This window comes from Nylanderia fulva, unplaced genomic scaffold, assembly GCF_048542155.1.
Source record: "Nylanderia fulva isolate GAGA-0341 unplaced genomic scaffold, ASM4854215v1 Scaffold192, whole genome shotgun sequence".
In the NCBI taxonomy this organism is placed as follows: Eukaryota; Metazoa; Arthropoda; class Insecta; order Hymenoptera; family Formicidae; genus Nylanderia; species Nylanderia fulva.
Genome location: NW_028190184.1, coordinates 156,806 through 167,164, shown reverse-complemented (window position 1 = coordinate 167,164; position 10,359 = coordinate 156,806).

The window sequence follows — 10,359 nt, the reverse complement described above, 5'->3', positions numbered from 1 at the left end:
ATTTGTGGGGCCTTCTCGATTCCGGCTCGGAGATCTCATTTGTAAACGCTGAAACGGCCCGCCGAATCAACCGCACACCGTCTAGCCCAGATCTCAAGGCAGCCCAGATACGCCTGGCCGACGGGACCCAAGTCCCCATTGCCGAGACCATCGAGGCAACGGTCAGGTTACGAGGAAAATCGTACCGCCACCGTTTCTCCGTACTACCACAACTAGACAACGCCGTACTAATAGGCATAGACCTCTGGGCGAAATTAGGAGTCGAGCTGCGCCCGCCGCCCAGACCTGTCACCGAGACAACAACCAAAGATGGAATCGCGACAGCCAGTATCAGCCCAGGAACTACTAGCGAGGCGCTAAGGCTACAGGCCTTTCTAAATAACGAACTTCCAAAATTCGAATCGGTCCGCGGCCCGACCGACAAAGCCACGCACCAAATTCGGCTAAAACCGGGGCCGCCCATTAAACAACGATATCGGCCCCGTAATCCGGCCATGCAGGCCGTGATCGACCAAGAGGTCCAAAAGATGGAAGCCGAAGGAGTCATCGAGCCCTCCACCAGCGCCTGGAGCTCTTCGATAGTGCTGGCAAAGAAGAAAGACGGGACCTACCGATTTTGTATAGACTTCCGCCGATTAAACGCGGCCTCCGAGAAAGATGCATACCCGCTGCCTCACATTGCCGCCACCTTGGATAAGCTACGAGGCGCACACTACTTGTCCACGTTGGACCTACGCAGCGGGTATTGGCAAGTGCCACTAACTCTGGAGAGCCGCCCCGCGACCGCCTTCACGGTGCCAGGGAGAGGGCTGATGCAGTTCCGCGTCATGCCATTCGGACTGCATTCAGCACCGGCCACCTTCCAACAGGCTACTCGACACCGTGCTAGGACCCGAGTTAGAACCACACGTCCTCGTCTACTTGGACGACATAGTTGTCGCATCCCGTACTTTCGAGGAGCACCTAGGCCACTTGACCGAAGTCTTTCGCCGCCTCCGTGACGCCCGACTCCGCCTCAACCCAGAAAAGTGTCACTTCTGCCGGCCAAGTCTCCGGTACCTCGGACACGTTATCGATCGGCACGGAATCCGGACGGACCCAGAGAAAGTGCGAGCCATTACCGATTGGCCTGCCCCCACGACCCTCCGCAGGGTTCGGCAATTTCTGGGGGTAGCGTCATGGTACCGCCGATTCATCGCTGACTTCTCCACTATCGCCGCCCCTCTCACTCGACTCACTAAAAAGAGAGCGCGCTGGACCTGGGCAAAAGAAGAAGAAACCGCGTTCCGGAAACTGAAAACAGGCCTTAACCACCGCACCTGTCCTCGCCTGTCCAGATTTTGCGCGACCATTTCTACTACAAACCGACGCCAGCGCCCACGGGTTAGGGGCCGTATTAACTCAACACCTCGGCGAAGGAGAGCGGGTTATCGCGTACGCCAGCCGGACCCTCAACGCAGCCGAGAAGAATTATAGCGCTACCGAACTAGAGTGCTTGGCTGTCGTGTGGGGTATACGCCGGATGCGGGATTACCTCGAGGGCTACCGATTCACCGTCGTGACCGACCACCAAGCTTTAAAGTGGTTACAACACATCGAGGCCCCTACCGGACGACTAGCCCGCTGGATGTTCGAATTACAACAACATGATTTCGACATCCAGTACCAGCGCGGGACACTTAACCAGGTGGCAGATGCTCTCTCCCGCCTCCCGGAAGCTTTGGCGGTGACCCAGCCGAAATGCCGGTGGTACCACCGGAAACTAGCCGAAGTACGGAGACATCCGACCGATCACCCGGACTATAAAATCCAGGATCAACGATTGTACAGGCATATACTCCACGATCTGGACTTCCGGGAAACACCAGCCGAAGAGCAATGGAAGCAGTGCGTGCCTACAGACCAACGACCCGCCCTGCTTCAGCGAATGCACGACGACCCGGCCGCCGGGCACCTGGGCATTTCCAAAACATTGGCTCGGGTGGCCCAGCTATATTACTGGCTCGGCATGTTTCGGGAGATTGCCCGGTACGTCCGAGGGTGCGCTAATTGTGCGCGGCACAAGGCCAGTCAACGACGACCGGCTGGACGGATGATGGCCACCCCCGTCCGCGCACCATGGGAACAAGCCGCCGTAGACCTGATCGGTCCCCTGCCTCGATCCACTAGCGGCCATACCTGGCTATTAACCATACAAGACCGGTTCAGTAAGTGGATCGAGATGGTCCCGCTTAGAAAAGCCACCGCCGTAGCCGTAGCCCGAGCACTCACCGACCGCCTGATATACCGGCACGGGTGTCCGGTCGCCCTGGTGTCCGATAACGGGACTCAGTTCGTCGCGCAACGCATTAAGGCCTTGCTAGCTTCCTACGGGATACAACATCGGACATCCCCCGTGTACACTCCGCAATGCAATCCGGTAGAGCGAGCGAACCGTACGGTTAAAACAATGATCAGCCAGTACGTAGGCCGGCGGCACAAAGACTGGGACGAGCGAATCCCCGCCTTACAGTTCGCCATCAACACCGCCCGACATGAGGCCACCGGATACACTCCGGCCTACATCCTGCACGGCCGAGAGCTCGCCCGCCCACATCCAGAGGATCGACCAGGAACCGCACCAGCACCAGGACCAAGCACCCGCCAGACCCAGTTGGAGGACGCCTACAAGGTGGTCCGAATCCACCTCGCCCGGGCCTTCCAGCGGCAAGAGAAGCCGTACAACCTACGGCGACGAGACTGGCGACCGCAGCTGGGCGAACGCGTCTGGAAACGCGACCGTCCCCTGTCCAGCAAGGCCAACGCGTTCAACGCCAAGCTGGCCCCGAAGTACAGCGGACCGATGACTGTCCGGAGGATCGTATCCCCCGTAATCGTTGACCTCAAGGACGCCCGAAGACGATAGCACCGCCACATCCATGTGCAGGACCTCAAGGCGGCATCCGAGGAAGAGGACGAGGAAACCATCGGGGCGTAGGACAGGGCCAGCCGCCGTGATTCCTCCAGCGCCATACCGCCCACGCCACTCGGAAGTTCCGAGCCACCTCCCCTACTGGACGGTGGATAATACGGTTCGACCGTTTCGGCCGACCACGTACAATCCGCCGTCTAGAGAGGGGGTAGTGTAACGGCGTGGCCGTTACTAACGCCTCGCGGGCCGATCACCCGCCCGCCACTTGAGGCTATGGCGCCTAAGGCGCCCCTAAACACAAAAACATAAGCGATACACGGGTCACCCTACCCCAGGGGCGCCCCACTACAACCCCCAGAGGCGCCCCACTACGACGCCGGCGTTATCCCCACCACAGCCTCGATGTAGAGTGGGGGAACCGCCGGCAGGGTATATAAGCCGGCTCGACGGATGAGCCGGCACCAGTCCTGTTCCGGACCTCCTAGCCAGGCAACGGGCTTCTCGTTGTTACGCCGGGTTTCCCGGTTTCTGGCCTCCTACCTTTAGTATCGGGCAACGGGTTTCTCGTTGTTACGCCGGGTTTCCCGGTTTCCGGTCTCTTCCTGCTACACGCCGGGCAACGGGTTTCTCGTTGTTACGCCGGGTTTCCCGGTTTCCGGTCTCTTCCTGCTACACGCCGGGCAACGGGTTTCTCGTTGTTACGCCGGGTTTCCCGGTTTCCGGTCTCTTCCTGCTACACGCCGGGCAACGGGTTTCTCGTTGTTACGCCGGGTTTCCCGGTTTTCCGGTCTCTTCCTGCTACACCGGGTGCAACGGGTTTCTCGTCATTACGCCGGGTTTCCCGGTTTCCGGTCTCTTCCTGCTACACGCCGGGCAACGGGTTTCTCGTTGTTACGCCGGGTTTCCCGGTTTCCGGTCTCTTCCTGCTACACGCCGGGCAACGGGTTTCTCGTTGTTACGCCGGGTTTCCCGGTTTCCGGTCTCTTCCTGCTACACGCCGGGCAACGGGTTTCTCGTTGTTACGCCGGGTTTCCCGGTTTCCGGTCTCTTCCTGCTACACGCCGGGCAACGGGTTTCTCGTTGTTACGCCGGGTTTCCCGGTTTCCGGTCTCTTCCTGCTACACGCCGGGCAACGGGTTTCTCGTTGTTACGCCGGGTTTCCCGGTTTCCGGTCTCTTCCTGCTACACGCCGGGCAACGGGTTTCTCGTTGTTACGCCGGGTTTCCCGGTTTCCGGTTTCTTCCTGCTATAAGCTATACGCCTCCGTACACCATATTTCTAAGTTATACCGGGTAATTTGTAAATCTTTTCCGGACACCGCTACAGGCTACACCCCTCCGCATTTTGTTTATACCGGGTAGTCAATAAGTTTCTCTATTTAGGCTTTATGCCAACAAACATTTTGTTTATTTGTTTCTTTTTGAATAAACCAAAGCATTGTTAATAAGGAATAAGCGAGTCTGAATCTCCCCCTTCCTCCCGAATCCTGGAACCGGCGAGCCGATCCGCGGCGTCGGGAAAGGTGAACCGTTACATCATTAACAAAGTTATTTCATTATTCTCTTCACAACAATGTGAGTATAATACACTGAGTATGCATACGTCGATCACGCTTGTTATTCATGATCATAATTTCGAGTCTGAAATTCGAAGGAATTTTCGATAACCTTTGTTCGTCGTACACGTAGAATGTTTTTTTGCACTTGTTTGTTCGTCGACTATGTTTGATTTGAAGGACACTGCTAATCTGTATGCGCAAAATATCCTCCTACACAAATATTAAATTTCCTTTAATTGTTCTTACATACGATTTAATAATCGTCATACGAAAGAAAAACATGAGAGTAATTTCACTGACACGTGAACTTGCTTAAGTGTGAGACACTTATGTACGGTCACTGACATGTGAACCGAGAGCTGATTGAGAGTGATCATTAGGAACTATACAGTTCGTATTTAAACAATGAGTTGCGCCCTGTTTGATAGCGCGAGGCCTCGTTTTTATTGCCGGACTATTCGCGGCAATCTAATTGTATGCACAACACTCCGCGTAACTCAGTACTCGCACACAGTAATAGTCTTAGGTTTTGATTTATATCATTTAATCCGACTTGATTAATAATGATTTTCAATTGAAGAGAGCGCTTACTTATGTCGACTTTACTCTTGGAGAGACTTTCAACGACTGACTTCGCTTTTACTGCCGAAAAACCCAAAGGAATTTTGTTTTCGTGGCTTGCTACTTCTCACGTGTATTCTGCGTGATTGGTGAGAACAATAGCCATAAATACGCTTGCCGGGAGGTGCTGCCTCTCTGGCTTCATGCGAGTTATTATTGCTTCGATTATCGATGCTGTCACGAAATCGATTGAATCCGTAACAGTATTAATTAAAGGATTAATATGTTTGTTCTTGAATTTATTTGGAGATATGACGATGTCTTTGTTATTTATATTATTATTTATATTATTTATTTATTTAATTAGTTTTTATGTAATAATAAGTATATAACTAATTGAATCAAAATTAATTCACATTGATTTAATTTACATTGAGCACTTAACACGCGTATCAAATAGTACATTTGAGCTGATCAGCTAATAAAAATGAGTCAATTTACTAATATTTGCTATTTAATACGCGTATGAAGTGCTCGATGTAAACAAGGCCATTGTAATTTGAAGATTCAATGAATTGATAATTTTTAGACATGAAATCCGATAGCTCTAATGTGTATATTTTTCAAGGTTATAGATGTGATGTAATAGTAATATTGGCTCAAAATTCAACCGTCTAATGGATACTGACTTTTCGTTTAAAGAAATTTATAGGATTTCACAATATATGAAACCCTTATTGTGTTAGAACAAATTTTTTAAGCAAAAAGTTAATTATTCGATTGACATTATGTATTTTGTTATAATTTATTCGAGTATTATTTTGCTTTGATTTATTAATATTTATAATTTGTTTTTAAGTAAATTTAAGTTGTGTTTTACTTGTAATACGCAAAATCAGCTGGGTATCGATTCTGTAACTTTTTCTAAAGTGAAAACGTGAAAAATGAAAAATTTTCGCCAATTGCACATCAATTTCATTTTAAAATCAATGCGTGATTGGCGAGAATTTTTTAGTTTTTACATTTTTACTTTAAAAAAAGTTACAGAATCGATACCCTTTTTTTTTTTTTTTTTTTACGTAGTGGAAATCCTCATGGATACCCCCGCCTCCGGGTAGAGGACGGGTGGTTATGTGGGACTTCTTGCCTCCCTTGAGGAAATGAAATCAGTTGAAACGATAGGACGATTTTTTATAGTCTTTTCGTAGTTATTTTCAAGTTAGATATTTCGTCATCATGCGTTAACAAGAACGGATGCAATACTGAGCTTCTTCTTTATAAACCTCATTTTTGAATGCTATAAAAAGTTTATAGAAATATCAAAATGTTAATGTTTTTTTTTTTTTTTTTTTTTTATAGTTAGAGTTAATAGGTGACAAGTGTTAAATGTATAAAATATTTATTTTTGTTTTTGGTATATATATAAATACATTAACGCACAAAAAAGCGAGATTAGTGATGTACTGTTGTAATGTTGAAATTGACGTCTGTAATTCGAAGTTGTTAAATAGATTTCTATGTGTTGTTGTGTGCCTCGGGTAAGGCACAAGGGGTCGCGCCAAATTAGGATGAGGATCCGGGGCGTCAGGGCTTGGATCGGGATAGTTGCACCAATGCACTTCATGTTTTACTATTAAAAAATCCTTTATTTGAATTAAACACTTGGTGTAATTTTTATTTCCACAATGTTACACTTTGTAGTTACTTAACTAATCGAGCTAAATCGATTACGTATGATTTCGTGACTCGCGCGCGCGACTGCGATAAGGTGTTATAGACCGCACGCGGTTTGCGAGGTAATTCTTAATTAACGACTCGAGAGCGACTATTCGGCGCGTCTCCTGCTCCGTTTTTATAGTCTCGCTTTTTGAGAGTTCCTTGATCGAAAGGGGTGCCTGGCAACGGGCCCCCTCGGTCAAGGACCTAGGTGCAAGCGAAGTAAATTCAAAGTCCTGCTTTGCTTGCACGTTGGGCAATTTCGGTTTCGCGTGTATCTCGCAGCGTCTGCGTTTTTACGCGGTCAGTGCCCGTCGTCGAGCGGATGTAATATGAGTAGTTATACCTTAATAGTTATATCTTTTAGGGATATAACATCCCTCCCCCGTTAAAGAAGAAAAACGAAAGTACGTAGTTTTTCGCTTAAAACTAAAGTTTATAAATGTTTTATACCCGTTTACAATATAATTATAATTGTTTCTTATTTTATAAAAATGTGTGCTATTGCTTTTTTTTAGTATGGATCTAGGTAAACTCTAGTCATCGTCAAGTATTGTTACTCTTGGTCTTCTTTTTGTCTTTTTTGTTTTTTATTTTCCAAACTACAATGGCAATAATAGATATTATGATTAGAGTTATTATTAATCCGCTCGAGGTCATGGGGTAAATAAACTGTCGTTTTGTGTAAAACTTCTATTCATTGTTTCGTAAATCGTTGTCTATGTCGTTTATCTTTGCTCTTAACTCTATTAGTTCTATGTTGTGTTGTATCAGGTTATCTAATGTGTCGAGTATTCTTATGTCTTTGTCTTGTGATGGTGCAATGTTGAAATTTGGTAAATATGTGTCTATGCTTGCTACGTAGATTGTCTTTTTTGTTTCTAATGTCATGTCCTCTGTTTTAATTTGGCAGTTTCCTCGTAAGGTCAGTCTGCCTGTATTTTTTATTACCAAATTGCTTTCTGTATGTTCATCGCATTTTATATTTATTTTTTCTTTTTTGGCTGTTGAGTACAGCCATGTATGTGGTTGATGTAACGGGATTCATAACGTCGTTCTCGTTATCCGATAGTGTACCTTACATTCATGCTTATTTTGCACTTGTTGCGTATACAGTTGCAATTCGCACGGTATATTAGTATTTATGCGATAAGTCGGCATGCTGTGCTCGCATATATAATAGGAGTCTATTTTGCTACATTTTTGCAAATCTTTGTGTGTTATAATTAAATATGTTAGTTTAAAGTTATCTATGGCAAACATATTGTTTTCTATTTGTATACTTTTAAACGTTTTATTATATGCTGGCGCGGGGAATTTGATTGCATTTATAATGTTATATTTAGGTTGTGAAATTATTGGGAAACGCAGTATCGTATATAGGTTATAGTCCTTACTTACGTATGCGCTTACGCTTGCGTGTTTCTTTATTTCGTGCCAACTTGCTGTATGTGTCCTAAACGGGAAGTAATATCCCTGTTCTAACTGCGCTGCGGCTTCCGTTAAATGCGCGACAATGTTGTCGAACGGCACTAATTTTGGATACATGTTTCCTTCCTTAATTTGCGCCAAGTATTCTATAATATTTTCAGCGTCCCTAATGGAGTCTGTTAAAGCTGCCATAATTACTTTGTATTGTTCCTGTATTTTTTCTAGTGTAATATATTCTGCTAAATTTTCTTGTAAGAGTTTCTCACTTCGCTCGATTATATTTTCTAATTTGTTTAAGTGTGTTAACATGTTGATTACTGTCAGTTGGTTTCGAACTGTGTGTTGTATTGTGCTTTGTCGGTTATTTATTAACTCTAGTTGTTTATTTATATTTTTTTCGTCTTCCGCGTCCATGGTACTAAACAATGTTTTTGCTATTGTACCTATTCCGTTGATTATTCCCCTGCGTTTGTCTGTACGTCTGTCGTAGATTGTAGTTATTTGCACTGTTATTTTTTCTAAATAGTTTAATTTTTGTTTTGTAATGTTAACTAAGTTAAGGCATATGTTTTCCGTTGCATTAGTACATTGCACTTTTTTTCTGTTTGTTCTATGTAATTTCGTATATGTTCCTGCTTCGTACTTAGTGTTGCTAAATCTAATTTTATCACTAACTTCCATGTGCTTTTAGAGTAGTGTAAATGACCTATTCTTTTGAAGTGTATACCTGGTTCGTTGGTGAATTCTTCAAGTTCGTACGGTTCTTGATAAAAAATTGCACACAAAGGTATATACGCATGATTACAAATAAAGTAGTAAGAGGAAATATATATATATCATTACAGGATGCTCGTATTCAATGCCAACGCAGCGGTATTTGGCTTGACTGTCTTAATACCGCTGCGTTGGCATTGAATACGAGCATCCTGTAATGATATATATATATATTTCCTCTTACTACTTTATTTGTAATCATGCGTATATACCTTTGTGTGCAATTTTTTATCAAGAGAGCGGAGCGTTTGTTCTATATGTCGTCTGTCGTCACCTTTTAGTCTTATGACAACTTTTCTCGCGGTTATGTCCCGTTACAATTCTTGTTCCTATTGCGGACAGCGCTTTGTGCACTGGTTTAAATTCAGGTGCTCGGTGTGCTCCGATGAAGCGTGATGTCAATGGGGCGCCTATCGGGCGCCGCTTGTGGGACCGGAGTTGCCCCGTGATCGGCTGGCGCGGGTCTATGAGGCCGTAGGCCGTATAATTAACTTAGTAAGGTCCTATCGGGTTTCCCTTGACGTGTTGTGCACCGGGGTGCGAGTTGTGCAGGAAGTGCGTGTGATGCCTATAGAGCGGGCGCCGGAGATTCCGCTTCGGCTAATAAGAGCGGCCTTGGACGTGAGGAGATCCTTCTCCTATTGTTTTTTGCGGGATAACTTAGAAGGGGACTCGTCTGATGATAATTAGACGATAATAGGTAAGTTCCTAGTTTTCAATAAATAATTTTAATCTATTTGTGTGCATGCGTATTGCTCTTTTACCCTTCTTCACTGTATAATCCACACTTGAATTTTTTTTTATTATCGTGTACGGTCCTGCCCATAATGCGTCTAATTTCTTGGATCGTTCGCGTTGGAGCATTTTGTCATACACAAGCACCTTATCTCCCACTCTAAATTTTGCTTCCTTCACGGTCTTGTCATATTGGTTTTTAGCCTTTAATTTTTCTTCTTTTATACGGTCTCCCGCAATTTGACTAGTCGCTCGTCATCTTTCTTTCAATTTTTGCGCGTAGTTGTCATAGGTATACGTTGGTTTATGTAAGGCGGTTTATTTAAGGTTGTCGGTAACTTTGCTTGGTATCCGTAAGTATGCTCAAAGGGTGTATACCTTGTGGCTGTGTGGAGGGTCGTGTTGTATGCGAACATAGCGTAGGAGATCCACTTGTCCCAGTCTGTCTGGTCATTATTTATGTAATGTCTTACAAGGGACCGTTACAAACTGAACAATAGCTACAGCGTAGACAAAATTATCCAAACATCTTGACTCTTTTTGGATCATTTTCCACCCAAAAACTAGACCGGAAATGAAAAAAATACAAATAATAAGATAATAAAATAATTTTTTTTTAATTTTTTGATGCCTGTCGTGCTTCCTCGTTTTTTATTTTATTTTTTTACTTGTT